Genomic DNA, 13,529 nt, shown 5'->3' on the forward strand with positions numbered 1-13,529 from the left:
ACCTACAACATAGGTACTTGTAAGCAGACGGGTTTGTTTTTAAAGTAGTTACTAGTGCTAAGTTCTGTGCCGGTCGTGTCTATTTGTTATTAGCTCTACACACGTACAAGCGTAAACGTCGTACATTTGGTTTAATTGCTTTGGAAACTGTTGCCAGACTCTAAGTAGTAAATAACAGGATTAGATAGAAAGCGGGTGATTTTTGTGATGCAGATTGCTTTACAAACAGGTTCATGAAATTTATCAAAATGATAAAAAGTCTGCTAACTTTAAAACTTTTTAGAACGGTTGAAAAAATGGTTGCAGCCTAGTTGTTGAAACAGTCTTTAGATCAGGGGTCCGAGGTCCACGCACCTCTGATTTTTCAAAATTACGTGCATATTACAAAATAATTCTTCATAATAATTCTCACTTGCTTTAGCGGTGAAGGGAAACACGGCGAGGAAACCTAAACAGCTGAGAGATTAAAAAAAACATGTGTGAAGTCTAATAGATTGGCTAGCGCGGCTGATTAGGACCTAAACTGCTCTTTATCTTAGAGGAGCTCCGTGCCCGGCAGTGGGACGGTCATGGATTGACGACAAGTGCAGTTCTAACTATATTTCTGAAAGTCTGACCATGTAGTTAAAGGATAGTAGAACCTTTGTGGTTCTACTCCGGGGCACCCCCGCTACACGTATTTCTGCCTAATAACAGCAGTGTTAAGAGTGACTGTGCTTTGGTTTGAGGAGTCTTCGCTTTATCACACTCTACAAATCCGTACACAGCGCTTAACGCCCATTACTAATAATTAGTATATCTAAAGTTTTGTCTCCCAGGATCGATTAGACAATTATATTCCGCGTAAAACTGCTAGTCCGCTCTGAATATAGAAATGAATCGCGTCGCGATAGAAATTTGTATGACTACGCCTGCTCGCAACAACTTCAGAGCGGACTAGCAGTTTGGCGCGGACTATACTTAATAGTAAAAATTCTCGAGTTTCTATCTTTGGTAGATAAAATTTGAATAGATTGGGTATTGATAACGGGATCAAAGCTAATATAAAGTAAAAATACTACTTTTCTGATAAAGTAGACAATTGAGAAGACATACAGTAATATGTATTCCAGGATCTGAATACGTTGATAGGGGTCCTGTGGGACGTAACGTGTTCTCTTGATTAGTTTAGTTGCTTAAGGTATTCCCAAACCTTATGAATATAGTTCAATCTACGTCATGCTTCAATCGAACTGGAATCTGTTATATTTTCTTATTTATTGCAGGCTATTGTTATTATTTGAAAGGTGGTAGACCCCTTTGTGTTCATTTGGCGTTCAGTACCCTTACCATGAGTTTTCAAAACATCCCACAATTTTATGTTACGTTTACTCAATCTATTCTTCTGTTCCGTTTGCTTCAGTAGACTTAGAAAATGTAACAATAAGTAAGTGCTCAAGTCTTTTCGTCTGCCTCACATGTTCGCAAAAAAGAGAGACAAAACATAAAGACCCATTTTGTCAATTTAGACATTTAATGTTACGTTACTGACACTATAGTTCTGATACAATCCGCTAGGGGCGTTGATTGGAAATCGTATGGGCAAATACGTAAACAAATACCAAAACATTCATATTTGTCAAAACGTAAAAACTCATGGTAAGGATACAGAGAACAGCGTAGATCGCTGCTACCTGCTTACTTAAATGCGAGAAGAAAAATCTGTCCTTATTTTTCGTAGAAATCATTATCTTATTGATATAACATAAAAACTTTCTTATTGATAGTCAATAAAAATGTTTTTTTTTATAATATAGGAGTAGCAGACGAGCATGCAGCCCACCTGATGGTAAGGCTACTGCCGCTTTTTACTTTATTTTAAAAATCTATTAAAGTGCGTCGCTCTTCTTTATGTCGACTTTACAAAAGTTTCTCTCTTGCATCTGGTACTGTCTTTGCGTCAACAGCATTTATTATCTCGTCCTACATATTTTCTCGGTATTTCTCTTGACTATATTAATTGTTATACTGACCTTCATTACTACATTATTAAGCGGGATAATTAATACGATTGTGTTACTCCCCGGGAGATCGTCATTATCCAAGTTGATTGGTCCTCGTAATCGTGGTCGTGGGACGAGCACGCCACGGTCGGATGCGTCGCGAAATTGTGATCAGTTCTCGATAATCATAATCGCATTGTGGCCATGTATATTAAAAAAATCGGCGGTAAAAATAAATTTAACAGTTGCTAAAGTTATAAATTCTTGTTAGGATTATATTTGTATATTGTAAATATCTATCTATATAATCTTTTAGGGCGTCTATTTATTACGTATGCCGTGCTCACCTATAATTGTGAGGACACGACCATTTACTCTCTACTTGTTATCTTTGTGAATTGTTATTGTGTTTTCTGCGTTGTGTGAGCGTTAATTAATTAAATAAATAAATACATAAATACTATGATTAATACACTAACTTATAATGGTATTAGTGTATCGATGACTTTGTTTAAAATCCGAATGTAAAAACATACATAGTGATGTGTTTAACAATATTATTCGGACGTGTACGTTTTATTTTTTCGAAGTAAATGTTTTCTCTTCCAATAGCTGTAATTATCCTTTCCTTCAAATTCCCGTCAAACTTAGTCGCTTATATCACTAGAGGAGTTACCTAAACAATATGACAGTAGTTTAAAACTGGTTTCTATTTTATGGTATTGTTTTAATAAGTACAAAAATACCTTAGTGCATAAAATTCATAGGGGACACCCTGTGATTTAAAAGCTCTATGATTTAATTTTGGATATTTGTTCAAACTTTCTTACGTTTCGAAAACGAAATCTTACGATTCGAAAGTAACGTGCTTGCCCAAGAGGCACGGTGTAACCATATAACCTACGTGCTACGTTTGTTAGCAGTGTTCTGCTGTTGATTAGAAACTGTTTCGGATAGTCGATAGTTGGCAGTGTGCTCCAAATATTTTGAACAGGGATAGAGCGAGGATTGTTGATCCCTTTTTTGGTTTGTATCGACGTGGGCTCTGAATAGCGATTAGCTTTTCAACTCTTTCACAATTAAAATAGCGGTCTGTAATTAAAAAATGTTATGTATTAAATTTGATGCGTATAAATCAGATTTAAATAAATAAATTATGACAAAAAATAGTAAATTTTGTAGTCTTTAATTAGTTGTAATTATTTATAGTGAAACAGAGCTGCAATTTATTTAAATGAATTTAGTTATTGTAGAAATCACTGTTTATTATTCTACATTTGATGAGAAATTGTGTTCAAAATTTGTGAATTAGACTTCTGAATAAGTAGTATTTTCAAATAAATTATTTCTGTTTTATAATATAGGAGTAGCAGACGAGCATGCAGTCTACCTGATGGTAAGTGACTACTGCCGCCCATGGACATCTATAATCAACTCCAGATAGGATTAGATATTTCTACCTGAGGTCGGTCACAGATGCGACGCTACCACTGAGGAATAAGCTGGAACATCCTTCAAAACGGAACACACCAGCGCCTAACACTGCTGTTATTCGGCAGAAATAGGTGTGGCGGTGGTGCCGCCGGAGTCGAAGAACAAAGGGTTCTACCACCTTCATTATTTCTGTATTAGTTTTAAAGACGAGCAGTATTATAGCACACTAAAATTAAATACCCTTTACCTTACCACATATTCAATCAAAGCTTACAAGTATAAGATAAGCATAGGCATTATATAAGTTCAGTACCATGAGTTTTCAAAACATCTAACAATTTTACGTTACGTTTACTCAATCCATTATTCTGTTCCGTTTGTTTCAGTAGACTGAGTTAACGTAACAATAAGTAATCAAGTCTTTTAGTCTGATACAATCCGCTAGGGGCGCTGATTGGAATTTGCATAGGCAAATACGTAAACAAATACCAAAACAGTCATATTTGTCAAAACGTAAAAACTCATGGTGAGGGTAGGTACAGGTGGGAGTTACGTAATTATTTTTACTGCTGCAAATAATTCGTTTTCCAGGTGACAAGCCCAGGCCGACCACGTGTTCGCAACAGAAGCGCGGTAAAATATTAAATATGTTAATCTATTTGCATTAAATAATTTTTCCCGTATTTATAAATGTTTTAATTTTAGGCTTGTTTGTGGCATTGTACCTGTGGTGCGTAACAACCGCAATGAACTGGGTTCAATTTCCGACAAAACGGAAGTTATAATAAATAGGAAGTTGAAATGTAGAATAGAATCTTGCCTTTTTTATAATATAGACGAAGCAGATGAGCATGCAGCCCATCTGATGGTAAGTTGCTATTGCCGCCCATGGCCATTTGTAATCAATCCCAAATAACATTAGGTTCCTACCTGAGTTCGGCTACAGATACGCCGATACTCCTGAGAACTAAGTTGAAACGCCTCAGAAAAGTATATCTCCCTTACCACAGCATTCAAACCAGAATACAGAAGCGCTTAACATATGCCGATATTAGATAGAAATAGGTGTGGCGGTGCGATGATGCCGTCCGAGTTCTACCACCTTCAACAACTTCGCCTTCAAACATGGTCAAATATCGATCCTTGTTAAAATATTCGATAGATTAAATATTAATGATGGGTATAAATAATTTTTTCAAACAGTAATAATGAGTGTAAATTTACAGGAAATAACAATCGAGAAAAGCATGCTACGGCCGTGCTGCTTTTATTGGCTTTGGCTCGACTTGGCGGAGGCACTACCGTGCCTCCTGATAGATTTAAGACGTATAATTAAACCTTAAAATAAGACTAGATAACGTTCAACTTATATGCTACTTATCTTGTTCATACGTGTTCAAATTAAACTAAGTACTTCCATTGCATAATGAACACGGAATTAATAAGACATAGAGGCAATTAAGGAGCGCTAAACTTTAACTTTATCAAATAGGATCTTAATATGCTGCTATTATGTTTAAATAAAGAATTTGGTGATTTTATGTTATACATCTTCTATACTGGTTAATGGTAATTTTGGCATAAAATTATTCAATAAAATTATTGACATATATTCACATACATCACATATTCACAGATTTTTGTAAAATTGCCTGCTTTTTGAGTCTTATACGAAACGATTTCAATGTAGTTGATACTTAACTACAAGTTTCTAAAACCTATAAACGTAAATTGGGACATTAAAAATTAAATGTCTAAAATTATATTTAGATGTCTGCTCGGGTATCGAACCTGAAACTTTTTGCATACCAGCTCTGTATAGCGTTTTATTTAACATTCTCTTATATACAATTCTCGTGTCACAATGTTAGTTACCGTACTCCTCCGAAACGGCTTTACCGATTTTCACCAAATTTTAGATGCATATTCAGTAGTTCTGAGAATCGGCTACTATCTATTTTTCATACCCCTAAGTGATAAGGCTTGTTCACCCTTAACATTTTTTTATTTATATGGCAACACAACGTTTGCCGGGTCAGCTTGTATACTTATAATAAACGGTTTCAAAGTTATGAAGATGTTTTTGTCAAATATAGGCATTATAATTGGATGTGAATACCTCGACAAAGCTAATAATAGATAGGTGCTTTCCAAAGTACTAATTGGTCTATATTAGCTCACCAATATCTACTCCAGGTTCTAACTAAGCGTACGATGGAGTCGAGTATTGAGATCGCTAATCAAACAGAATAATATCTTCAATTAAATGTTCATATAAGATTAGGGTTGCCACACGATAGAAATTATACTATACTACCTGACCCGGCAAACGTTGTGTTGCCATAAAAATAAAAAAAAATGTTAAGTGTGAACAACCCTTATCACTTACGGGTTTGAAAAATAGATAGAATAATTGAAACTGCGATGGTAGCGAAGTCCGTCGAATCTATACCATTCGCAAGTCCCCTTGAACACACACAACAAATTTCATCAAAACCAGTCCAGTCTTTTAGGAGGAGTTCAGTGACATACACACGCACATAAGTGATATATATATATAAAGATTTAGGGTTTACACACATACAAATAAAAAATAGAAACACGGCCTGTTGATCGGAGGGTCAGAGGGCCGTTATTTATGTTACCTCTCAGTTTTCTTTAAAATAATCTTAAGGGAGTGTGAAGTCTTCAAATCCATACTTAGCGGGCGCGCTGGATTATGGCCTAAAACAGCAGCAAAGAACTTGGTATAGTCCTCGCCAAACTGCTAGTCCTCTCTGAAGTTGTTGCGAGCAGGTGTAGTCATACAATTTGCTATGGCGACGCGATTCATTTCTGTATTTGAGCGGGCTAGCAGTTTTACGCAGACTATAACTTAGTTTACGTAATTTCTCATAAACATGCAGTATTCCTTGCGCAAGCGTAAAATATTTACAGCTTTTTCCGAAAAACACTATACAATCGAACGATGTTGGCAATCCTACGAAGCCCAAGTTAGAGTTTAAGTTTAACAGTGTTAACTTTAAATTGACTTAACGCTAGGCGAAAACTTGCTTCTCATTTTTCCCCTGGACTCGATTTGGTGCCTTTCTCATCCAGTTAGCGTTCGAAACTCGCTTATAGCGGATTACTGCAAATATCCAAGGATCCAAAGAATCCCCTGAATTTTCTCATTTGATTAATTCTAAAGTTAATTTGCCGAAGTTCAAGGTGTAATTGGATGTGTCGAAAGTTCGAAGGTGGCGTGGCTGAGCTGTTGGAAATGTCACAACTTTGAGGTACCGATATGTAAAGTTTTAAGACAAAATCTACGAGATTGCTTTATACAAATTCAATTTAACATACTACACAGACAATTGCAATATGAATGTTACATTTTTTTTATAATATATACTTTATTTTGTTTATAATAGGAATACTAGACGAGCATGAAGTTCACTTGAAGGTAAGTGGTTACTGCGGGCCAAGGACATTTGGAAGGGAATGTGAGGTCGACCACAGGTCACACACGCTGCTTAGGAATCGAATGATGTGTGGAAATGGTGCTCGGGTATTTATACCAAATTTCAGATACCTTCCATGAAAGTGGCAACTGATAAGTATAATCTAGTGAAATGGCATTTAGACACGTCCGTTTTTTAGCCTATCTCTTACAACTTTGTAAAGGCAATAAAAATGTCGTATTTAAAAGACATCTTTAGAAATGATTCGTTATGCTGTTGCGATCTTAGCTTTCTCGAAGGTATTAAAATTAATCCATAGGTGAAATCATCGCGTAACAAATTTACTACTTTGTATGTCACATTAATATTATCTATGAGTCGTGTATGTATAATGGATGAAATATCCATTGTACATAACTACGTAGCGTACGTTTTGAAAGATTATCCCGGGTGACACCGCCACACCCAAAATTTTATAACAGCAATGGTAAACGCTACTGTGTTCTTTGAAGAGTATGAAAGGCTGAGGCAGTTTACATGAGGCATAATTCGGGTAGATATTTGGAATCCCTTATCCCTATTTGGAGTTAATTACAGTTATGTATAGACCACATTGACCAGGATCACTTATTATTAGGACTGTATCGTTTGTTATATATTCCGTAAGTTCTAAGCCTTCAGTACTAAAATGCGGCAGTAATGCTGAATTCAAAGTACAAATTATTTTTTAAATAACTGTGACGATTTCCCGCAACTTAACTGATGGCGCTACTAAAAACGCTATAGCGACTTTACGCAAGTCATTAAGAAATAGCGTTTTCTGAAACTCGCTATCGAAGTTTCCTCAACATCTTACACTGTTGGAGCACGGCCGCTCCGGGCATCATCCAACCCAGCGGATGACCTCTCATACCAAATTACATAAAAGACAGTCTTGAGTCTGTTTTTAATGACTGCATCCAAAACACAGAAGATAGCGCTATCTATTTATAGTTTGCGTCATAATTGCTTAGTTAAATCTGAACTTCTGAAGTTAATTTACTGTACATCAGTATGACTAGTTCGTAAAGCGAAAACTTCGAGATGCAGTTCGCTCTTTGTTGCCTCAAAGATCTCACTCACAGTATAACTTTGTTTTGTTTCTTTGAAGGTAAATTATAACTCAATATTAACATTCATTTAACTAGCGTCGCCTGTATCTGCTTTTGTCAGAAGTTCTATCTTCGAGTTTAATTTTAGCAAAGGTGTCGTTTCTCGAATATTTGCTGGAAATCTAAATTATTTGTGGAAGTTTTTTGGAGTTATGCTCATGTTGGGCGTTTGGGAAAAATGATGAGGGTACATTACTAAATTAATAGCTAGTTCAAATATTGCAAATCTTGCAGAAAATTAGGTATACTTAACATATATATTTACATTTTTTGATGTAACCTAACATATCGTCACGTTATACGGTGCGAGAAAGAGCAATGACATTTATGAACAAACGCAGCTGGTTGAACTGCTAAGTAATATAAGAAGTTATTATCTTAATACTGAAGAGTGGCAACTCATGTGTTGTCTTGTGGTGTTGTGGGATCATCCACATTACAACAAACATTGGATCAATTTACAGTAAAAATTTCGTTTTCAAATAGTACTACCTATAACTATTAGTAATTAGGCGTTGATTTGCTTACTTAATCTACGACTCTTATCTAGTCACTTTTTACAAAATAACCCGATAAATTAAAACAAGGAGTGCAAGAGGGTCCAGGTGGGAGTTGGGACAAGAATCCGTGATCCGGGAGCGATCCGCATTCCGCAGGCAATCCCGCCCCGGAATGTCGATACTGCGCGTAATTACAACTGCCGTCTTTTAACTGATAGCCTGCCACCTGCCTATGTAGTCTAGGAGAGTGTTAAAACTTATCAGATAATACATAAGTGATTATTAATCTTGGTTGGTTTGTTACATTTGTAATAAACCTTCGATAAAATTAAGTTATTCCTGAGGCTTAAGTTGTGACGCTACAAATAAGTACGTCTCCCTTACCCCTTACCACATCCTTACCACCTTCAAAGCGTTAAGCCTTCTTACAGTTAATATCATGTCAATATTATTTTGCATGGCGTTAATTAAAGTAAAAAAAAGTCACATCAAATTCAATTTATGTATTTTTATTATTAGCTCATATTGACCGACTGACAGATTCATTTAGATAACAGGTTTATTTGTATAAGTACTCGTATATTGCAAATGCTTATAAAAGAATATCAATTAGCTTGAAATTATATATATGTTAATGTTATAAACATGGATATTTGTATGTTAATTTTAGAAAGAATACACGATAATGTAAGTAATAGCAGTGTAAAAGTATAAACACACGAAATATTTCATATGACCACTCTTCAGTCACGTAGTTTAAGTCCTAAAAGTTCCGTCACAGACTCCTAGACTATTATACTACTCCGTGGGAGTGTTTCTCAAGGAATTTGGCACCATCTCGCCCGTAAATAGTTCCCAACTTTATATTTTAGATTAAGCATGGATTACGGAACTGCGAATTCAGAAAATAAATTTCGCTTTTTATTAACGTTTGACTGCAAGTTTGCATATGCATGGGATTAATATGATCAAAATTTTTTTTTATTTATATCTATGATCATTAGTATATACTTACCTATGAAAATGGGATATGCCATTTTATATGAAAAAAAAAAAGAAAATCATTGCCAATTTTTAATTGTTTTCGTAACCACTTAGGTATATCTATATCGGTATCTAATAATACTCGTAAATGTAGGTTAGATGCAATAACTCATTTCTCTTTCATATCATTGCATAATTATGTATTTGTATTTTAATACTAAAACACATATCTAAGACAGGCAAACATATGGACAAGGCAAACCTTCTAAGTAATAACAAAGAGGCACGATATTTATTATTATTATGCTTTCATATCGGTTTAATTTTGTTATAATATTGAAGTAGCAAAAAAATAATTATCACTTGCTAAAACGGTGAAGGAAAACATCGTGAGGAAACCTGCATACCTGAGAGATTAATAAAAAATAGAAATCTCAAAGGTATGTGAAGTCTACCAATACGCACTTGGCTGGCGCGGTGGACTATTGCCTAATCCTTCTAATTCTGAGAGGAGACCTGTGCCCAGCAGTGGGACAGTAATGGGTTGCTGATGATGATAATGATGATGATGTTTGACGTAGCATATAAGTAAGCAGTCCAACTTATAGTAAGTGGTAATCAAGATGGCTGATGACTAAGTTGGAACGCCTCGGATAAGAACCTCCTATACCACACCCGATATTATTAAATCGTACATCTCTCCACCGAACCTTAATATAAACATGACTTACCACTCAAAACTGAAGGTAAAATCCGTGCAAACGTAAAAATAGGATATAGACACTTAAAGTAACTTTATACCTCCACCTCAACCGTACCATCTGCATGCCTCGTAAACTGCTACTGACCGACTATGAAACGGTTTCATGAAACCTCTTCGTGACTCTACTTGGTTACCGTTTGTTGACTATCAAAGTTGTAAAGTTATTGCTAGTGGATATTCGACGAGTGACTGCTGTTTATCACTGGCTCTCATGCTATGAATTTTACAAATACTAAAACCATATTATACGTATTTGATGACTGCGTATGATAATTGACAATTTTAATTAATAAATAACTAATCGATTTCAATTAGGCAATAGTCTGTCAAGTAAAAGGCATAAAAAACGTGTAAACGGAAAAAAGTTAACTAATAAAACGATAATTATATTGCACGCGCTAAACCCTCTGTAATCTAACTCTCTCTGTAATGGTAGTTGCACTTAGAAGATTGTTGTTTCGAAGAATATTCGCAGAAGAAGTCAATATTTCCTGGCAGTGCGGCTTAACCATACTTTGCAATCTAGAAATCTTTCAGACCAAAAAAAATTAATGTAATTGTGACATTTAACAGTAACGGCAATTTATTTTCAAAGAGACCCAATACTTCGTTGACAGATATACAATGCAAAGCCTTAAAGAGCTATCTCGAGAATAGTCTGCCTTAAGAGTTAGTGCATGAGGTCATGAACCTAAGATTTGATATACTGACTCCATTCTAGGCTACGGATCACGTTGCTCATGACTTTAATTGATATGTGCAATGTGCATGACAGTCACACGACGTCACCGCGAATTAACATAATTCCCGCTGTACTCGAGGTCAACGTAGTAATTAAACGAGGGTTTTGCAAATAAGGAAAAAAACATATCTATAGCTTATGTCTTTCTACTCCTGACGCCAAAAATGCCTTATAAATACTCGTAAGTATAAAATTATTTAAGCCTTATTACAAGTTCGAAACTGGAATATCACGTCTATATCAATGGGGATATAAAGTACGAATATGAGTTGTGACGCTTGACTTGTTTAGAGAAGGAGTGAATAAGCTGGAAATATTGTAGGTGGCTTTACTATGTGGTTTAATTTCGGAGATACTAACTTGGATCACAATATGAATGGTGGCTGCTACATATATACAACGGCAATATTAGGTAGGACTAGGTAGGATGGTAGTTGTCCCTGTAGTTCCGGGACCAGAATAGGGCTACGGTATCCCCTGCCCGTCGTAAGAGGCCACTAAAAGGGGGCTTCCGGGGTTGCGGGCGGCAAGAATGGGAGCTCGAACCGCCCGGCCAGAGGCCCCGGGAAGGACGGCGGTATGTGTGGTCGCATACCGTCGTACGTACCACACGGTGTGGCGAGCGTCAAGCTCACCTGGGCGGAGCCTGACGAGGCAACGCGCTAAGAGGACTCCGGTTGCGTTCCTTTGGAGATCCCGGAGCCCCCCACGCAGCAGCGAGGACGGCCACCAGGGTGGTTTTAGTGCGGTAAGAATCCCACATAACTCTGTGTCGCTCCCACGGCACCTTTCGAAGGTTTCCGCATCAAAACAAAAAAAAAAGGTAGGACGGTAGTAGACTGCAACATATTTGTGGCCGACATTAGGTAGGACTCTTGCATGATTATAGATGTCCATGGACGGCAGTACCCACTTACCATCAGGTGAACTGCATGCTCGTTCTTCTAAAGTATAAAAACAATACAATTTACAAATGGTAAATTTTATATGCCTTGAGACCCACATGTAAAAACACGAGTAATTCTTATTTTCGTCACGCGAAGAACTTAACACTCCCACCGCTGAAGGGGTATCACTTACCCCGCTCCTCAGAGGTTTTCGCATCAATCTAACACTTGACAGATAAGTTCGCGTGTTTCTTTGAATCTCACGACGCTGTTGAGTGTTGAGGACATGGAAATTATAGTGAGATGTATCAGTTTTGTTTTCGAAGTGCTGTGGAAATGAAATGACTGTCAATTGCGTGACATCCCGGTTCTGTAACCCTCGAGTATTAGATTAGTATTGGATCAGTTGTCGGGTATTTGATACCCTTGGGGTATTAATTTAGTATCAGATCGCGATATCGGATTCGTGGGATCGTAGGCACTTGAGTACGTGTATCGAGTGTTGAAGTTTAAGTATATTTACTCTATGGAAAACATTTACTGAATTTGAAGCGTGCATAATTCTGTGCGTAATGTAGATAGTAACTAGTTAAGAAGCACTTGGTGCATACCATACAGGTGACCAACAGTGGCTCAATTCCATTTACGTATTTCGGATTGCACGTTAGTTTGGTGGAAGGGTGTGAAACGCGGATGTCGGCTGACTTACATATGCGGCGAGCATTTAGTCCTCAGGAGTGGAATCGAATATGTGATCAGCTTCACTTGTAAACCTTGAAACACATGCTGAGTAGTGAATAAGAAAAGTGCAGCTTTGAAAATTTAGAAGAACAGGTTATGTTCACCTATTGTTAACTCATTGGTGGGTAGGTGTAAAAAAATTACCAACGACGACGACAAACGACAACCGTTTAATGACGCTTCAGTCGTCGTATTGCGCTCGGCAAGTTTATACAGACATTCTGTTTGCGCCTTTTCGCTTCCATAGATTAGTAGTGCTGTAATTAGTGTGATTTGTGAAGTGTATAGAGAGTACCCCTCATGAAGACCAGGAATGCTTATATCTTTAAGCCCTGTGACAGCGCCGTGCTCATCATCCCTGACTCGAGTCTGCTGATCGACTTGGAAGTCAAGGTTAGTGGTTTTATATACCTGTCAGCTTTGTCTAGCTTTATGTTATATTTCCTACAATTCTATACATAATCATATTCTCTATATCGTTAAGTAGACATGAGAGATTTGTGTGTACGCAGGTTATCTTCGCAAGCTAGTAGGTTAATTAAGAAAACGAAATTTTAGAGTAAAACATATAATTTAGTTTTTTCTGTGTAACATGTTATTTGTTGGTTATTTACAAAAAAAACCTACCATTTTATACGGCAAAGTTATTTATTAGATATCCCAGATATCTACAGATTCCCATGAGTTATTCGATACGTAAGTGTAGTATCGAGTCACAAGATCGAATCTGCATTCATATGGATTCTATCATTAATATAAATCATATGTGCGCCTTGGAGCCTAAAATTTTGGTGGGTAGCTTGACAACGAATGGAATAAAGAATGCATTGTTCTTTATTTTATTCTTGATCAAATGGGGTATTGCCATCGATATACTACTAATAAAGACGAAAATGCCATTG

The sequence above is a fragment of the Epargyreus clarus genome, unplaced genomic scaffold (genome assembly GCF_041222505.1).
Source record: "Epargyreus clarus isolate Ecla_fem2 unplaced genomic scaffold, WU_Ecla_fem_2.2 ptg000021l, whole genome shotgun sequence".
Classification (NCBI taxonomy): Eukaryota; Metazoa; Arthropoda; class Insecta; order Lepidoptera; family Hesperiidae; genus Epargyreus; species Epargyreus clarus.